This window comes from Aegilops tauschii, chromosome 4 (assembly GCF_002575655.3).
Source record: "Aegilops tauschii subsp. strangulata cultivar AL8/78 chromosome 4, Aet v6.0, whole genome shotgun sequence".
Lineage (NCBI taxonomy): Eukaryota > Viridiplantae > Streptophyta > Magnoliopsida > Poales > Poaceae > Aegilops > Aegilops tauschii.
In genome coordinates this window covers 317,604,836-317,625,607 of record NC_053038.3, presented here as the reverse complement: position 1 = coordinate 317,625,607, position 20,772 = coordinate 317,604,836, and positions in this window count along the sequence as shown.

The following is a 20,772-nucleotide window of genomic DNA, read 5'->3' as shown; positions in this document are numbered from 1 at the left end:
AAGGGTAAGAGATAAAAGTAAAAGATAGGCCCTTCGCTGAGGGAAGCAGAGGTTGTCATGCGCTTTCATGGTTGGATGCACAAAATCTTAATGCAAAAGAACGTCATTTTATATTGCCACTTGTGATATGGACCTTTATTATGCAGTCCGTCGCTTTTATTTCTTCCACATCACAAGATCTTATAATGCTTATTTTCTCCACACTAATAAATCATACATATTTAGAGAGCAATTTTTATTGCTTGCACTGATGACAACTTACTTGAATGATCTTACTCAATCCATAGGTAGATATGGTGGACTCTCGTGGCAAAACTGGATTTAAGGGTATTTGGAAGCACAAGTAGTATCTCTACTTGGTGCAAAGAATTAGGCTAGCATGAGGGAGAAAGGCAAGCTCAACATGTTGGATGATCCATGACAATATACTTTATTTCAGATATAAGAAAACATAACCCATTACGTTGTCTTCCTTGTCCAACATCAACTCTTTCGCATGTCATATTTTAATGAGTGCTCACAATCATAAAAGATGTCCAAGATAGTATATTCATATGTGAAACCTCTCTTTCTTTATTACTTCCGATTAATTGCAACGATGACCAAAGCTATGTTTGTCAACTCTCAACAACTTTTAATCATCATACTCTTTCTATGTGAAGTCATTACTCTCCATAAGATCAATATGATCTCTTTGTTTCTTTTTATTCTTTCTCTTTTCTTTTTTCTTTCTTTCTTTTATTCCCTCAAGATCATATCAAGATAATCAAGCCCTTGACTCAACACTAATCTTTATTATATATAACTCACGGACTTGATTACATACAAAGATCATAAAGCAAAACTCACAACTAGATCATACGAAAACTTTATTCTACTAGATCAAGATATTACTAAAAGGATCGAACTAAGAAAAAGGTAAAGATAGGAGTGTGATGGTGATATGATACCGGGGCACCTCCCCCAAGCTTGGCAGTTGCCAAGGGGAGTGCCCATACCCATGTGATTATATCTCTTTTGCTGGTGAAGAAGATGGAGGTGATGATGGATAGTCGCACATCGAGCGTAGGAGGTCCTCCAACTTGCGGATAATGCCCTTGAGTGCGATGATATGCTCCTTCAACAAAATATTTTCACGAGTGAGATACTTGTTTTGTATACGAGCTAACTCAATCATCTTGAAAGCTTCAATCTCAGTTGGGGTAAGCAGATTGTGATCAAGTTGAAGGATGTCTTCTGCTGCCGGAACTTGGTCCTCCGTGGCCTTCTTGATCCCTTCCTCCTTGTTGATCTCCATGGGTTCTTCCCTCTTCAGCTCTATCTTCATTAGCCAAGCATTGTTGTCACCATTGTTGGAGGAGGGGGACGACATGATGCTTGGCCTTGACAACTCTGGCAGAAAATAGCTCGAAACAAAAACAGAGGATATTTGCGTGATACGATGGTCAAAATCTTCGGGATATTATTACCGACCAAAAGAAGTATCGTGCAAGAAAACGGAGTCCGGAGAGCACACGAGGTGCCCACGAGGCAGGGGGCGCGCCCAGGGGGTAGGGCGCGCCTCCCACCCTCGTGGAAGCCTCGTGTCCTTCCCGGACTGCTTCTTATTTTCCTAATTTTCTAAATATTCCAAAACGGAGAAAAATTGCCATTAGAACTGTTTTGGAGTCGGTTTACTTACTGTACCACGTACCTATTCCTTTTCGGAGTCTGAAGCATTCTGGAAAGTGTCTCTTATGTATTCCTCCGGGGTCACGGTTTCAATAATATTAGTTTCAACATTTATAGGATTACCTGAGATATAATGTTTGATTCTTTGACCGTTCACCACCTTCGGATTTGTGCCTTCGAAGTTGTTGATTTTTATAGCACCGGAACGATAGACCTCCTCGATAATGTAAGGGCCTTCCCATTTAGAGAGAAGTTTTCTTGCAAAAAATCTTAAACGAGAGTTGTATAGCAACACATAATCATCTACATTAAACTCACGCTTTTTTATCCTTTTGTCATGCCATCTTTTAACTTTTTCTTTAAACAACTTGGCATTCTCATAGGCCTGGGTTCTCCATTCATCAAGTGAGCTAATGTCAAATAACCTCTTCTCACCGGCAAGTTTGAAATCGTAATTGAGCTCTTTAATAGCCCAATATGCCTTATGTTCTAGTTCGAGAGGTAAGTGACATGCTTTTCCATAAACCATTTTATACGGAGACATACCCATAGGATTTTTATATGCAGTTCTATAGGCCCATAATGCATCATCAAGTTTCTTGGACCAATTCTTTCTAGATCTATTAACAGTCTTTTGCAAAATTAATTTGAGCTCTCTGTTACTCAATTCTACTTGACCACTAGACTGTGGGTGATAAGGAGATGCAATTCTATGATTAACATCATACTTAGCAAGCATTTTACAAAAAGCACCATGAATAAAATGTGAACCACCATCAGTCATTAAATATCTAGGGACTCCAAACCTCGGAAAAATAACTTCTTTAAGCGTCTTAATAGAGGTGTTATGATCAGCACTACTACTTGGAATAGCTTCTACCCACTTAGTAACGTAATCAACAACAACTAAAATATGTGTATACCCATTAGAGGAAGGAAACGGTCCCATATAGTCAAAGCCCCAAACATCGAATTGTTCGATAACAAGTGAATAATTCATAGGCATTTCCTGACGTCTACTAATATTACCAATTTTTTGACATTCATCACAAGATAAGACAAACTTACGTGCATCCTTGAAGAGAGTAGGCCAATAAAAATCGGATTGTAATACCTTATGTGCAGTTCTATCTCCAGCGTGGTGTCCTCCATAAGCCTCGGAGTGACACTTGCGTAGGATCTGTTCCTGTTCATGCTCAGGTACACAACGTCTAATAACACCATCTACTCCTTTATAAAGATGTGGGTCATCCCAAGAGTAATGTCTCAAATCATAGAAAAACTTTTTCTTTTGCTGGTATGTGAAACTAGGTGGTACAAATTTATCAACAATGTAATTAGCATAATCAGCATACCATGGAGCAGTACGAGAAGTATTTATGATAGCTAATTGTTCACTAGGAAAGCTATCATCAATAGGTAGTGGGTCATCAAGAACATTCTCTAACCTAGACAAGTTGTCTGCAACGGGGTTCTCAGCTCCCTTTCTATCAATAATATGCAAATCAAATTCTTGTAGCAAGAGAACCCATCTAATAAGTCTAGGTTTAGCATCTTTCTTTTCCATAAGATATTTAATAGCAGCATGATCAGTGTGAATAGTTACTTTAGAATCAACAATATAAGGTCTGAACTTATCAGAGGCAAAAACAACTGCTAAAAATTCTTTTTCAGTAGTAGCATAATTCCTCTAGGCATTGTCTAGAGTTTTACTAGCATATTGAATAACATTTAGTTTCTTATCAACCCTTTTCCCTAGTACAGCACCTACAGCATAATCACTAGCATCACACATAATTTCAAAGGGTAAATTCCAGTCGGGTGGCTGAACAATAGGTGCAGAAATCAATGCTTTCTTAACTATTACAAATGCTTCTACACAATCATCATCGAAAACAAAAGGGATATCTTTTTGTAATAGATTAGTCAGAGGACGAGAAATTTTGAGAAGTCCTTAATGAACCTCCTATAAAAACTGGCATGACCAAGGAAACTTCTTATACCTTTGATGTCCTTGGGACACGGCATCTTTTCAATAGCATCAACTTTAGCTTTATCAACTTCAATACCTCTTTCAGAAATTTTATGTCCCAAGACAATGCCTTCATTAACCATAAAGTGGCATTTTTCCCAATTCAAGACAAGATTAGTTTCTTCACATCTTTGCAAAACTCGATCAAGGTTGCTCAGGAAATCATCAAAAGAGGATCCATAAACGGAGAAGTCATCCATGAAAACCTCACAAATCTTTTCACAAAAATCAGAGAATATAGCCATCATGCATCTTTGAAAGGTAGCAGGTGCATTACATAAACCAAAAGGCATACGTCTATAAGCAAAAGTACCGAAAGGGCAAGTAAAAGTGGTCTTTGCTTGATCATCAGCCAACACATGTATTTGAGAAAAACCAGAGTAACCATCTAGAAAGCAAAAATGTGTGTGTTTGGATAATCCTTCTAGCATTTGATCAATGAAAGGCAAAGGGTAATGATCTTTTTTAGTAGCTTTATTTAGTTTGTAGAAATCAATTACCATCCTATAACCTGTAATAATTCTTTGCATAATCAATTCATCTTTATCATTAGGAACGACAGTAATACCTCCCTTCTTAGGGACACAATGGACAGGACTTACCCACTGACTATCAGCTACGGGATAAATTATACCTGCCTCAAGGAACTTTAATATTTCCTTTCTTGCCACTTCTTTCATCTTAGGATTTGGCCGTCGTTGGTGATCAATAACTGGTTTGGCATCTTTCTCCAATTTTTTTTGTGTTGACATAGAGTGGGACTAATGCCCTTAAGATCATCAAGAGTATATCCAATAGCAGCATGGTGCTTCTTCAGAGTTTTCAATAATTTTTCTTCCTCCTTCTCTGAAAGGTTAGCACTAATAATAACAGGATATATCTTCTTTTCATCAAGATAAGCACCTTTAAGAGTATCAGGTAATGGTTTAAGCTCAAACATGGGATCACCCTTGGGTGGAGGAGGATCCCCTAGGATTTCAACAGGCAAATTGTGTTTCAGAATGGGTCCCTGTTTAAAGAATACTTCATCTATTTCCCTTCTTTCATTCATAAACATATCATTTTCACGGTCTAGCAAATATTTTTCTAAAGGATCACTAGGAGGCACGGCAATAGAAGCAAGACCAATAATTTCATCTTTACTAGGCAATTCCTCATCACGAGGTTGTCTACAAAATTTAGAAAAATTAAACTCATGAGACATATCATCCAAACCAGTGGTAACAATATCCTTTTCGCAGTCTATCCTAGCATTGACAGTATTCAAGAAGGGTCTACCAAATATAATGGGACAAAAGCTATCTTGTGGGGAACCAAGAACAAGAAAATCAGCAGGATATTTAACTTTCCCACACAAGACTTCAACATCTCTAACAATCCCAATCGGTGAAACAGTATCTCTATTGGCAAGTTTAATTGTAACATCTATATCTTCTATCTCAGCAGGTGCAATATCATGCATAATTTCTTGATATAAAGAAATAGGTATTGCACTAGCACTAGCACCCATATCACACAAGCCATGTGTAAGTGCATCTAGTGCCACCCCTAGTTGGTTTTGGAGTATTGACGACAAACCTGGTTGAGGGGCTAATGTGTTTGTGAGAAGTGCAGGATAACACAGGTAGTAGTCCCTCATTAATTCGGTTTACCTACCGGAGATGACCCCTAAAATGTATGAAGACAATGAAGACAATGGTGGTATGTGAAGACAATCACACCGAAGCTTATGACTCGAGAAGACATTCACGTGAAGATTATGGAGTGCGAAGACATAGTTGTTTCATAGTTTCCTTTTCTTCTTTGCTGAGTCATAGGAACCACCGTACTATTAAGTGGGGTCCAAGTGAACAAAGTCAGAGTGACTGAAGTGATGCTCAACCAAATCCTATGTCTTCGAGCGAAGACAATGGGAGCAAATCTTATCCAAAGCTGGATGAGTCAGCTTTACATGTAGCCCAAGTCAAGCTGTCGCGTGTGTTTGAAATCTGACCGTTGGAACACGTGTCAGTTCCTTAGTGACCCAGGGTCATTTCGGACAAATCAGGTCGGGTTGCCTAGTGGCTATAAATAGCCCACCCCCTACACCATAAATTGGTGTCTACTCAGAGTTAGTGCACAGCTTTTGTCGTTTGAGAGCAACCCAGCTCTGAAGCTTTTGAGAGAGAGAAATCCTTGCGAGGACAAAGCCCAAAACACCCAGAGCCAAAGAGTGTCAGGCATCACTGAAGTCTTTCTATCCGCGTGACCTAAAGACTTGTTACACTTGAGGACTGTGAATCCTCTAGCGGGTTAGGCGTCGCGTTCTGAGCATCCAAGAGTCATTTTGGATCGCCGGTGAACGAAGTCTGTGAAGGTTCGGAAGTCTACCTTGAAGACTTACCAGAGTGATTGGGCGAGGACTGGGTGTCCTTAGCTCAAGGGGAATAAGGTGAAGACGTGGTCTTCTGAGTTGAATCTTAGCCTCCCTAACCAGACGTACAGTTGTCACGGCAACTAGAACTGGTCCAATAAATCCTTGTCCGCACCAAGAGACTGGTTATATCTTCTCCCTCTCTTTACTTACAGTTTGTCTTCGTGAAGTCATTGCCTGCTTGCACTATCTGTTTGACTTCACTGTGTAACTACTTGTTCTGATTGGCTTCATACTATCTTCCATCCTGATCATTACTACCTAGTTGCTCATAGTCGTCGTGCTTTCACTTCTTTGAATACTTGACTATGGCTTGCCTAGTGTAGTCTACCTTCCGCTGCATGTTAATAGGTTCATTTCTATTGTTTGTCTTCGAAACTTCCATGTTTTGAAGACTTTCATAAAAATCGCCTATTCACCCCCTCTAGTCGATAACTAGCACTTTCAATTGGTATCAAAGCAAGGTACTCCCTTGTTCTGTGTGATTCGGTTTAACCACCTAGAGTTTTAGCTATGTCGACTGCAGGGATAATCAAAGTCTCTGCTGTGTGCCATGTCTTCGATGGCACTGATTACCCCTACTGGAAGAATAAGATGCGCATGCATCTTGAAGCAATTGATGTCGATCTATGGTATGTCGTCAAGAACGGCGTTCCCAAGACTGGTGAAGGTGTCACCCCTGCTGATGTCAAGAAGTTCGTTCAACTGGATTCTATTGCCAAGAACATCATCTGTAGTCATCTGGCCAAAGGACAGTATGGCCGTGTGAGTGCTCTGGAAACATCGAAGCTAGTCTGGGACTCGCTCTCCAAGGTCAACGAAGGCGTCTAAACCCAGAGAGATCAAAGGATCAGTGTTCTTCACAACCTCTTCAACCGCTTCAAGAGAAACGACAATGAGAATGTCCAGCTCACGTTTGATCGCCTCACTGACATCACAAATGAGCTTCATGCTCTCGGCGCCACTGAGATCACCAAGCGTGAAATCGTCAAGACACTCCTGAGATCACTTGACAGCTCGTTTGACACCCTAGCCCCGATGATTCAAGAACGCCCTGACTTCAAGACACTCGATCCGTCTGACATACTCGAGAGGCTCAACACACATGAGTTTTAGCTATCTGAGAAAAGAGACATCTATGGTCCCAACTATGGCCGAACTTGCGCTTTGAAGGCAAAGGCTGTTTCCTCATCTCAAGAAGAATCTGACTGCAGTTCTGGTGATCCTGAAGACATTGGAATGGAGCTTGCTATGCTTGTGAAGAAGTTCCATAAGTTCACCAAGAAGAAAGGCTTCAGAAAGTCTTCACGATCCAGCTCAAGAAATGATGAAGCTTCTACTCATGACCACAAGAAGAGAACATGCCACAAGTGCAAGAAACCTGGTCACTACATCTCTGAGTGTCCACAGTGGGACAATGAAAACAAGAAGAAGAAAAAGAGCAAGGAATATGATTTTGATGACAAGAAGAAGAAGAAATCCTCAAAGTCTTCTTCCAAATCTTCATCGAATTCTTCATCACACAAGAAGAGCTCATCTGGCAAGGCTTGTGCTTTTGTTGGCAAGGAGATGGATTCAGAGGAGGAGTCTGCTTCTGAGGAGGCGGAGGTGGAGTCTGAGGAGGAGTCCGACTATGGCGTTGCAAGTCTGGCTCTAGCTACATGTAACGCCCCGAGACCGACGCTTCAGAAGACTTCCATATTTCGTGATCGTTGTGTGTTTCATTTGTGCTTGCTCTTTTATTCTTGCATTGCATCATGTCATCATGCCATCATGTCATTAATTTAAAAAGAACTCAACCAAGTAAAATTGCATGGATCTTCGATCCATTTAAATCGAGGGAAATGCACATGGTGATTTCTCTTTATAACATTTATCCTCCCAATATTATTAGGGAGCTATATTAAAATATTCCATTAACTTTGGAATTAATCATAACACACTTGCAATTTAATTCTCATGCCTTTTTGCTTCATGTTTGTTCTCCAAACTTTCTCCATAATTATTATCTCATTTATCAAGGCTCTTCCTAAATTCAACATTTTTGGACACTTCTAAAACCTTGTTCTAGTTCAAACCATTTGAATTAAATTCAAAGAGTTTGAATTTAAACTTCGATCATGCCCACTTCTATTTTTCCTGGATCAAGCTCATTTTTATGAGTCCGGAAAAATTAACCACCCGCGCAAATTCTATCCCTAACACTTCCTTTATTCCCCTTTTCTTCTTTCATATTTTCTGTTTTGGGAAATAAAAGAAGAAGAGTGAGGGAGAGAGAGCTTAGCCAAGCAGGCCACTCAGGCCCAGCAGCAACCAGCCACCAGAAGCCCATCCGGCTCCCCTGTTTTAACCCTAGCTCTCTCACCGATCCGCCACTCCCCCTCGTCCATCCTCCAGCGCCGCCAGTGCCCGATCCCCTCGCCCTCTCCTCGATCCCCTCCTCCCACCTCGCTCCAGACACCGCAGAACCAGGCTGCCGCCCGCTCTTTGGTCCACCATCATCGTCGGAGCCGAGCCCCAAGCGCCGCACCTCGCCTGCGATTTCTCCGCGCCGTCGACCTCCATCGCGCCCCGCCTCGCGGCCTCGGCCTCGCCAAGCTCTCATGTCTCCGCCGCCCTTGTCAGTTCCCAGCCGGACCCCTCCAGCAGGGCCCCATCCCCACCTCTGGCGCGCCAAGCCCGTCGCCTCCCTGCCATGGCCGCGTGTCGCCCCTCTCCTTCGAGCGCCGCCCGGCCTCCCCGTCCTCTGCGTCGCCTTCCTTCCCTTCCTCTGTCGCCGTGTCGTCGTTCTGGCCGTCGAGCCATCTCCTCCGTCCATCCCCATCGCCCCACTGCCGTGCCGTCTTCTTCACCTCCGTGCCTGCTTGCTGCAGCTGCCACGCCCTGCCTCTTGGTGTTCTGCACCACCACCACGTCGTGGCCGTTGTCGTTGCTTCACTGGCGGGCACGAGTTGCCTTGCTGCTACACAAACCAGAGGCCCTTTGTCTTGCTTCGTTTTGGATCGGCCAGTACGAGAGGCCAAGTGCCGCACCGGATGCCAAGTACCTCTACGAACGACACTGGATGTAAACGAACGTGTACAACTTTCATCCCGTGCATGTCTCCAAGTACCACGACATTGACGGCCCTACAAGTTCAACTACGGTTGCCGCGTACGACTACCGTCGACCCTCGAAGACTCCGTGGACGTCAAGTTCCCCGTCGACCCTCGAACCGATATGTTGCCGTGGCACCATTTCCGTTTCACCGCCGTGGCACCATTTTTCTTCCACCACGGCGACAAATGCTTCATAACATGATCATGTCAACATTTTCATAAAATTGCTTAAAACTTGCATATGTCATCCGCATCATGATAACAACATTTAAAATGTCTAAAATTGATGTTTGCATTAAAATTGCTAAATGTCATGGGGATTGTTCGGAATTGTTATTTGTTGTTCCGGCCTCATTTAAACTTGCCTAGATAGGTTGTTTAATTATGCTTCACCCCTTGCCATGTTTAATAACATTTAATATTGTTGGGTACATAACCGAGAGAACTAAACAATTGATGTGGTGTTTCGTCAATATGCAACTCGTTGCATATTGAGCTCCATTTAACTTGTAGTTTTTTTTTGTGCACTTTGCTTTGCCATGCCTATTTAAACCGGACATGCATCATACTTGATTGTGCATCATGCCATGTTTATGTGATGGTTGTTTACTATGTTGTTTGTTTCTTTCCGGTTTGCTTCTCTCGTTAGCTTCGGTTTCGTTCCGGAGTTGTGAGGATTCGTTCGACTTCGTCCATTTGTCTTCTTCTTGGACTCGTTCTTCTTCCTAGCGGGATCTCAGGCAAGATGACCATACCCTTGAAATCACTTCTATCTTTGCTTTGCTAGTTGTTCGCTCTATCGTTATGCTTGCCCTACCTACCACTTGCTTATCAAGCCTCCCAAATTGCCATGAACCTCTAACCTTTGTCACCCTTCCTAGCAAACCGTTGTTTGGCTATGTTACCTCTTTTGCTCAGCCCCTCTTATAGCGTTGCTAGTTGCAGGAGAAGATGACGATTGCTCCATGTTGGATTATGCTTATGTTGGGATATCACAATATCTCTTATTTAATTAATGCATCTATATACTTGGTAAAGGGTGGAAGGCTCGGCCTTATGCCTGGTGTTTTGTTCCACTCTTGCCGCCCTAGTTTCCGTCATACCGGTGTTATGTTCCTTGATTTTGCGTTCCTTACGCGTTTGGGTGATTTATGGGAACCCCTTGACAGTTCACTTTGAATAAAACTCCTCCAGCAAGGCCCAACCTTGGTTTTACCATTTTCCTACCTAAGCCTTTTTCCCTTGGGTTGTGCAGACTCAAGGGTCATCTTTATTTTAACCCCCGGGCCAGTTCTCCTTCGAGTGCTGGTCCAAACCGAGCGATGTCCGGCGCCCCCTGGGCAACCAGGGTCTATGCCAACCCGACGTCTGGCTCATCCGGTGTGCCCTGAGAACGAGATATGTGCAGCTCCTATCGGGATTTGTCGGCACATCCAGGCGGCTTTGCTGGTCTTGTTTTACCATTGTCGAAATGTCTTGTAACCAGGATTCCGAGACTGATCGGGTCTTCCTGGGAGAAGGAATATCCTTCGTTGACCGTGAGAGCTTATAATGGGCTAAGTTGGGACACCCCTGCAGGGTATTATCTTTCGAAAGCCGTGCCCGTGGTTATGTGGCAGATGGGAATTTCTTAATATCCGGTTGTAGAGAACTTGACACTCGACTTAATTAAAATGCATCAACCGCGTGTGTAGCCGTGATGGTCTCTTTTCGGCGGAGTCCGGGAGGTGAACACGGTTTTTGGGTTATGTTTGACGTAAGTAGAAGTTCAGGATCACTTCTTGATCATTACTAGTTGACGACCGTTCCGTTGCTTCTCTTCTCACTCTCGGTTGCGTATGTTAGCCACCATATATGCTTAGTGCTTGCTGCAGCTCCACCTCACTACCCTTTCCTTCCTATAAGCTTAAATAGTCTTGATCTCGCGGGTGTGAGATTGCTGAGTCCTCGTGACTCACAGATACTTCCAAACAGTTGCAGGTGCTGAAGATACCAGTGCGGGTAGCGCAACCGAGCTCAGGGGAGAGCTCGATGAAGCTCTTGTTCGTTGTGTTGTTTCGTTTCCTGTTGATCAGTAGTGGAGCCCAGTTGGGACGATCGGGGATCTAGCAGTTGGGTTGTCTTCTTTTATTTTGGTTCCGTAGTCGGACCTATGTGTGTACCTTGAATGATGTATGAATTCATTTATGTATTGTGTGAAGTGGCGATTGTAAGCCAACTCTTTATCCCATTCTTGTTCATTACATGGGATTGTGTGAAGATGACCCTTCTTGCGACAAAACCACAATGCGGTTATGCCTCTAAGTCGTGCCTCGACACGTGGGAGATATAGCCGCATCGTGGGTGTTACAAGTTGGTAATCAGAGCCATCCCTGACTTAGGAGCCCCCTGCTTGATCGAATCGCTGGCGTTGTTGAGTCTAGAACAAAAATGTTTTCAGTCTTAGGATTATATATATCGGAGAGTAGGATTCTTTTTACTCCTCAGTCCCTTCGTCGCTCTGGTGAGGCCTCCTGACGTAGAAGTTTTGACTTTTCTCTCCTCAAATTTCACTAAATTTTTTTTAGGATCACGCGGGTATCTTGGAATTGTTCCGATGATTTTGTGACGATAACATTGTTCTTGGTGCCTCCTGGCATTTAGGGGTTGTGGCAGTGTCCCGGGGAGTTGAGCTCCGAGGTGTTGTCGTCACAATTTTATCGTTGCAGTTCTGGAATACCTGAGTTTCGCCGACATCGAAAATCTCTTTTATGCAGTTGTTGGTGAGATCACCTCGACGCCACCCAGTACTGGGGCGGGAGTTCGGGAGTATTGCCATAACTCGTATAACGGATGCTTTTCGAAGGTTGAGGTAAATGATTTCCGAAGGTTTCTTGGTTATGTGTTGAAGGATGGATACAGCTGGATCTAGGTATTGTCAGTTTGGGTGATATATTTTGTGTCCCCTGTATCCCCAACACCTGATTGCATAACCAGAAAGTTTCGGGAGTTTATAAGTGGGAATTCAAGTAGCTCCTAGGATATCTTTCCGACAGATGCATGATATGAGATTGGGGTTCGACGTCTAGTGGTCCGCCTTTCCACGGTTGGTTTTACAGTGGTCTCGTAGTGTCTTAAAGAGTCCTTGGCTATGCCGACTCGGGGATGCTTCGTATGTCATGTGCACTGCCTTGTACATGATGGTGTTGTACGATCGAGCCCGTGTGGGCCCCACCACGAAAACTTCGGACGAAATCTCTATCATATGTTTGTTCCGGCTTATTCTGCAAGCCAATCCTTTGTTTTGTTTTGTTTTGTGGTATTCGAGTTGCTTCGAAGTCAAGTGTTGATGCCATACCTTCCTAAGCGGTGTTCTCATATTTCTATGTCGATGCTAATCCTTCTTCATCTTCAAGGTTGTCTTTTCAATTCTTTCCAATCGGCGTGCTTCTCTTCAAGTGGATCCAATCATTCCAACATTCGCAAGATCAATTCTAAGCTTTTCCCAACGGTCTTCTTTTCATCCGACCCAAGTTGCCTTTGTTTTCCCACCCTCCCACCTTTTTCTTCAAGGACTCAGATTTCTTAAAAAATTATCCATTTTATTTATGTGAAGTCCCTTCATTCTTATCAATCAATGTTCTTACCCGGTGGCTCTCATGAAGATGTTCTTCAAGTTTATCATTCTTCATTCTTTTCTTCTCTAGTGGTTTAAACTCAAGCTTTAGCGATCATATCTTTTTCCTCGTTTCAAATGCTTTCGCATGCCGGTGCACCTCTCAATCATTCACCTCTCACTATTTTCATTGGATCCGGAGTGTACAAGATATCTCAGAAGATTCATGTTTTCATTCCTAATCCGTTCAAGCTATTTCGAGGTCTTACCTTTTTCAAGCCATTTAATTCAACCGGCGAAATCTTTCTTTTAAATCGTTCAACCGGTGCTATCTCCTTTTCAAGTAATCATTTGAACGGTGTTTCTTTTGAGTGGGCCCTAACCCACAGGTTTTTTTCCCAGGATCTTACCTAACTCTTCTAATTCTTTCCGGAGGTATTCTCAAATTCATTGCAAAGTTTGACGTAAGAATGAATTTTCATCAGTCATATGTCTTTCTCCAAGATCTTTCAAATTCTTTTCATTGTTGATTCAACCTTTCTATTCTTCATGGTTCCGGAGTGCCTCAATAATTCATGGTGGTGTTTCTTATCATCATTCTCAACATTTGAAGACCGAAGAAGAGTTTCCCTTAAACCTTGTCCATTCTCTTGAGGATTCATGGTTCTAGCTTATGCCATCCTCTCATAATTGTTTTCGATTGTGAGAATTTTTTTCTTACCCATCCGGAGCATTTCAGAGTTGTTTTCATTTCTTGATCATCCAAAGGCCATCTTTTCAAAAGATTTCTTCATTCTAAGTTTTCAGCCTCGTTCTCCAATTATTCTAAATTGATGTCTCTTCTTTCATCTCCATATTCTTCCGGTGCATCGATCAAATATCCTCTAATCAGTTCATGATTTTTTTGTTCTCATGTGTCTAAATTCTGTCAAGTATCTTAATTCGTTTTCTAATTCTTCCCGATGAATTGCGCCTTTGCTACTTTCATTTCCAATTCTTACGGTGGTTCGTTCAAGATTTCTCTTCCTTCGTCACATATCAATTTATTCATTGTTTCAATTCCACCGGTGGTTCCATCAATACCTTCTGAAGTTTGCGCTATATCTCTCTTCAATCCTTTTTTCAACGATAATAAGTAGTATGCCAAATCCGTTGCTTGTCATCAATCTAAATTGGTGAAGGATACGCGTAATGTAATTCTTATTCTTGTTTCATCCAAGTGATTAATTCCTTATTCTGGGGATTCATCAAAATTCTTGATCTCACTTGTTCTTTTTCTTTCTTTCCGGAGCTCCAAGTTATTTCAATTATATCATTTCAAAGCTTCATCTAATCATTGCAAGGCTTCTCCCGGAGTTCTTTTCAACTTTCCCTTTCGCTTGATCGTTCTTTTATTACCGGAGTTCTTCATGGAGGCTCTACATGGTGCTTTGTCAAGGATTCTTTCATTCTTCAATTGTTCGTCAAGAATTCTCTCGGAGTTAAGATCCGCTAAGCCATACTTCAAAATAAACATGGTGCTCCACACATGTTTTGTGTTGAGGAGTTCAAGCATTCTTCATCTTGCATTCCGAAGTGCAATTCTCTCTACCTTATCTTTTGGGATGGTGTTATGTCATTTTTGACAATTTGCTTCATGTTTCATGATTCACAAGTTGTCAGGAATGAGATACTTAAATCCATCATTTTCTCTTCGTTCAAGAGATCTTTTCGTCCAATCAATCTGTTTGTTGGAGTTGTATTGGGTTATATTTCACCTATAGCCTTCCCTAAGGAATGTAGCTATTTGTGGTGTTATCAATGATCCAAGTTTTCTCCTATCCACTTGGTGAAGAAGTTTTCATCTCCTTGTTGATCCCAATTCAATCAATCATTATTTCCGTTAGTGGCAGTTTGTCACCTCATAATGTTGGGATGTTCCGATAAGCCCACTACAAGCTTATTCTTTTCGTTGTTGGTTTTCCAACAACTCTGCTCAACCCTTCTTCGTAAGGATGTTCTCAAATTCATTTCTAGTAGAAGATGTTCTTCTTCTTCGTTCTTTTCACTCCATTATTCTTTCCGGAGGCTTTCGGATATTGCTCTCTTCGAACGATCATCTTTTCATATCAAGATCATGTTTTCTTTTCATTTCTGGCCAATTAACAGGAGTGTCGTGTCCTCCATTCAAGTTCTCTCATCTTAACAAATTTTGCCTCCCTTCCCAACCGGAGTGATGTCTGAAATCTTTCTGACCCATTGTGCCATTCTTTCAATAGTTCCGGAGGCAGTGTGTTGTTAATTTCATCGAGTATCCTCTCATCTTGTCAAGATCATGTTAAATTCCTTCCATTTACAGTCGGAGTGCTGCCCAAATTATATCGTTCTTATTCCTTCCCTATCTTGTTTTAACCGGAGTGGTTTAAATATCTATCGTGTCACTTAACCTCAAGGTTCTCATGGTGTTCCTTGTTTCCGTTTACTACGGAGTGCTCTCAATTCGCTTATCTCCGTTGTGTCATTTCTTTCGATTTGTTCAACCCCGCAAGGTTCTTTGGTTCCACTCATTTGTCAAAGAAGAAATTAGTTTTACCTCTTCTTTTCCTCTCCCGTTTCTCTCCGGTGCCATCCTAGATCTCGGGACGAGATCCTCTTGTAGTGGTGGAGTGTTGTAACGCCCCGAGACCGACGCTTCAGAAGACTTCCATATTTCGTGATCGTTGTGTGTTTCATTTGTGCTTGCTCTTTTATTCTTGCATTGCATCATGTCATCATGCCATCATGTCATTAATTTTAAAAAAAACTCAACAAGTAAAACTGCATGGATCTTCGATCCATTTAAATCGAGGGAAATGCACATGGTGATTTCTCTTTATAACATTTATCCTCCCAATATTATTAGGGAGCTATATTAAAATATTCCATTAACTTTGGAATTAATCATAACACACTTGCAATTTAATTCTCATGCCTTTTTGCTTCATGTTTGTTCTCCAAACTTTCTCCATAATTATTATCTCATTTATCAAGGCTCTTCCTAAATTCAACATTTTTGGACACTTCTAAAACCTTGTTCTAGTTCAAACCATTTGAATTAAATTCAAAGAGTTTGAATTTAAACTTCGATCATGCCCACTTCTATTTTTCCTGGATCAAGCTCATTTTTATGAGTCCGGAAAAATTAACCACCCGCGCAAATTCTATCCCTAACACTTCCTTTATTCCCCTTTTCTTCTTTCATATTTTCTGTTTTGGGAAATAAAAGAAGAAGAGTGAGGGAGAGAGAGCTTAGCCCAGCAGGCCACTCAGGCCCAGCAGCAACCAGCCATCAGAAGCCCATCCGGCTCCCCTGTTTTAACCGTAGCTCTCTCACCGATCCCCCACTCCCCCTCGTCCATCCTCCAGCGCCGCCAGTGCCCGATCCCCTCGCCCTCTCCTCGATCCCCTCCTCCCACCTCGCTCCAGACACAACAGAACCAGGCTGCCGCCCGCTCTCTGGTCCACCATCATCGTCGGAGTTGAGCCCCAAGCGCCGCACCTTGCCTGCGATTTCTCCGCGCCGTCGACCTCCATCGCGCCCCGCCTCGCGGCCTCGGCCTCGCCAAGCTCGCCTGTCTCCGCCGCCCTTGTCAATTCCCTGTCAGACCCCTCCAGCAGGGCCCCGTCCCCACCTCCGGCGCGCCAAGCCCGTCGCCTTCCTGCCATGGCCGCGTGTCGCTCTCTCCTTCGAGTGCCGCCCGGCCTCCCCATCCTCTGCGTCGCCTTCCTTCCCTTCCTCTGTCGTCGTGTCGTCGTTCTGGCCGTCGAGCCATCTCCTCCGCCCATCCCCATCGCCCCGCTACCGCGCCGTCTTCTTCACCTCCGTGCCTGCTTGCTGCAGCTGCCACGCCCTGCCTCTTGGTGTTCTGCACCACCACCACGTCGTGGCCGTTGTCGTTGCTTCACTGTCGGGCACGAGTTGCCTTGCTGCTGCACAAACCAGAGGCCCTTTGTCTTGCTTCGTTTTGGATCGGCCAGTACGAGACACCAAGTGCCGCACCGGACGCCAAGTACCTCTACGAATGACACTGGATGTAAACGAACGTGTACAACTTTCATCCCGTGCATGTCTCCAAGTAACACGACATTGACGGCCCTACAAGTTCAACTACGGTTGCCGCGTACGACTACCGTCGACCCTCGAAGACTCCGTAGACGTCAAGTTCCTCGCCGTGACCCCGAACATCTAGGAATGTGTACGACTACGAAACATGTACCACTACTTCCACTACCGTCGCAAGAACGACTACTTCCCCTACGACACGTGAACAACTACTTCCAATTCGAACGCATTCCGCCCCGAATGCACGCTTCGAAGGTATAACCCCGAGACGACGTCCGAGAACGAATGCTTTGTTGTATGAGATGCTCGTGTTTGCTCCGTGTCCGAGAGAGGTCTTTGCACGTTCCTCGATTGCCATGCCGCCGTACCGTGGGAACCCGGAATCCGGGAGCACCCCACCATCCTTGCATGACACGCTCACGCCCACTTCTTTTGCACCGGTATCTCCGTGAGCTATCGGAACCGATATGTTGCCGTGGCACCATTTCCGTTTCACCGCCGTGGCACCCTTTTTCTTCCACCACGGCGACAAATGCTTCATAACATGCTCTTGTCAACATTTTCATAAAATTGCTTAAAACTTGCATATGTCATCCGCATCATGATAACAACATTTAAAATGTCTAAAATTGATGTTTGCATTAAAATTGCTAAATGTCATGGGGATTGTTCGGAATTGTTATTTGTTGTTCCGGCCTCATTTAAACTTGCCTAGATAGGTTGTTTAATTATGCTTCACCCCTTGCCATGTTTAATAACATTTAATATTGTTGGGTACATAACTGAGAGAACTAAACAATTGATGTGGTGTTTCGTCAATATGCAACTCGTTGCATCTTGAGCTCCATTTAACTTGTAGTTTTGTTTGTGCACTTTGCTTTGCCATGCCTATTTAAACCGGACATGCATCATACTTGATTGTGCATCATGCCATGTTTATGTGATGGTTGTTTACTATGTTGTTTGTTTCTTTCCGGTTTGCTTCTCTCGTTAGCTTCGGTTTTGTTCCGGAGTTGTGAGGATTCGTTCGACTTCGTCCGTTTGTCTTCTTCTTGGACTCGTTCTTCTTCCTAGCGGGATCTCAGGCAAGATGACCATACCCTCGAAATCACTTCTATCTTTGCTTTGCTAGTTGTTCGCTCTATCGCTATGCTTGCGCTACCTACCACTTGCTTATCAAGCCTCCCAAATTGCCATGAACCTCTAACCTTTGTCACCCTTCCTAGCAAACCGTTGTTTGGCTATGTTACCGCTTTTGCTCAGCCCCTCTTATAGCGTTGCTAGTTGCAGGAGAAGATGAAGATTGCTCCATGTTGGATTATGCTTATGTTAGGATATCACAATATCTCTTATTTAATTAATGCATCTATATACTTGGTAAAGGGTGGAAGGCTCGGCCTTATGCCTGGTGTTTTGTTCCACTCTTGCCGCCCTAGTTTCCGTCATGCCGATGTTATGTTCCTTGATTTTGCGTTCCTTACGCGGTTGGGTGATTTATGGGACCCCCTTGACAGTTCGCTTTGAATAAAACTCCTCCAGCAAGGCCCAACCTTGGTTTTACCATTTGCCTACCTAAGCCTTTTTCCCTTGGGTTGTGCAGACTCAAGGGTCATCTTTATTTTAACCCCCGGGCCAGTTCTCCTTCGAGTGCTGGTCCAAACCGAGCGATGTCCGGCGCCCCCTGGGCAACCAAGGTCTATGCCAACCCGACGTCTGGCTCATCCGGTGTGCCCTGAGAACGAGATATGTGCAGCTCCTATCGGGATTTGTCGGCACGTCCGGGCGGCTTTGCTGGTCTTGTTTTACCATTGTCGAAATGTCTTGTAACCAGGATTCCGAGACTGATCGGGTCTTCCTGGGAGAAGGAATATCCTTCGTTGACCGTGAGAGCTTATAATGGGCTAAGTTGGGACACCCCTGCAGGGTATTATCTTTCGAAAGCCGTGCCCGCGGTTATGTGGCAGATGGGAATTTGTTAATATCCGCTTGTAGAGAACTTGACACTCGACTTAATTAAAACGCATCAACCGCGTGTGTAGCCGTGATGGTCTCTTTTCGGCGGAGTCCGGGAGGTGAACACGGTTTTTGGGTTATGTTTGACATAAGTAGGAGTTCAGGATCACTTCTTGATCATTACTAGTTGACGACCGTTCCGTTGCTTCTCTTCTCGCTCTCGGTTGCGTATGTTAGCCAACATATATACTTAGTGCTTGCTGCAGCTCCACATCACTACCCTTTCCTTCCTATAAGCTTAAATAGTCTTGATCTCGCGGGTGTGAGATTGCTGAGTCCTCGTGACTCACAGATACTTCCAAACAGTTGCAGGTGCCGAAGATACCAGTGCAGGTGGCGCAACCGAGCTCAGGGGAGAGCTCGATGAAGCTCTTGTTCGTTGTGTTGTTTCGTTTCCTGTTGATCAGTAGTGGAGCCCAGTTGGGACGATCGGGGATCTAGCAGTTGGGTTGTCTTCTTTTATTTTGGTTCCATAGTTGGACCTATGTGTGTACCTTGAATGATGTATGAATTCATTTATGTATTGTGTGAAGTGGCGATTGTAAGCCAACTCTTTATCCCATTCTTGTTCATTACATGGGATTGTGTGAAGATGACCCTTCTTGCGACAAAACCACAATGCGGTTATGCCTCTAAGTCGTGCCTCGACACGTGGGAGATATAGCCGCATCGTGGGTGTTACACTACAGCCTACGTTGCCAATTCCATCTTCAACACTGAAGACAATGGCTCCATCACCAACGCTGATGATAATGACAAGGACGACTCTGCCCCCACCTACTGCTTCATGGCACGTGGTGCCAAGGTAAACTCACGCGATGCTTACTTTCAAACATCAAGTGAAGATGACTCTGATTGTGAATCCAAACCTAGCTATAGAACACTTGCTAAAATTGCAACTGAACAACAGAAAGCCATGGAACATATTCAAAAACTGTTAGACAAAAGCGATGACCCGTTGGACGCGGAAATGACCCGATCTCAGTCCTTAATTGAAGACATAAAAAATCTTCATGTTAAGTACGAGGAACTTGAAAGTCGTCATGAAACGCTCTCAACAACTCATGAAAAGCTTTCCTACGATTATCTTCAAAGGAAGCAAGAACTTGAGAAATTGGGAGCGGCTCATGAAGATCTTCAAAAAGAGAATGAGTCACTTCGCGCTCAACAGACCAGTTCCGCTCGGGAAGGATTTGAACCACCATGTCTAAAATGCCTTGAGCGTGATAACACTACTTCTGTTGCTGAATGTTCTACTGCTGCTACTTGTGCAATATCTTCAACTGTTGATGTGGTAACTTACCCCTCTACTGAGGATGCCACTACTATTGTTGATGAAAATGCTAGGTTGAAGACATTGCTTGAGACAGGGATGTACAAAAGTCTCAAAGGGCATCAGACACTGTGCGATGTCCTCAAAAAGCAGATTCTGAACCGAAACCCTAGAAAAGAGGGTGTTGGGTTCGAGAGGAAAATGAATGTTGATGGTTCTTACTGGAAGCCTGAGCAGTACCCCAAAACCACATGGGTTGCTACAAAGGGACCTTCAGTGGATCCATCCACCTTATCTGCTTCACTTGTGCTAACTCGATTGTTATTGATGAATCCTTTGATGCAAATTATAAACTGTTCAAGAATCAGAATGGTGAAGTGTTTGCCAGGTACATTGGTACTAACTGCAGGAATGGAACGCCTATGAAGAAGAACTGGGTGCCCAAAAAGTGTCTGGAGAATCTTCCTGTGAATGTTATCATGACACCACAAGGGAAGAAGACAAACCCCAGACCAAAGGCTTCATATGGTCCAAAGGCTTCATGCATACAGGGGACTCACCAGAGTCACCCTAACGCCAACGTTTTGAAGGGAAAT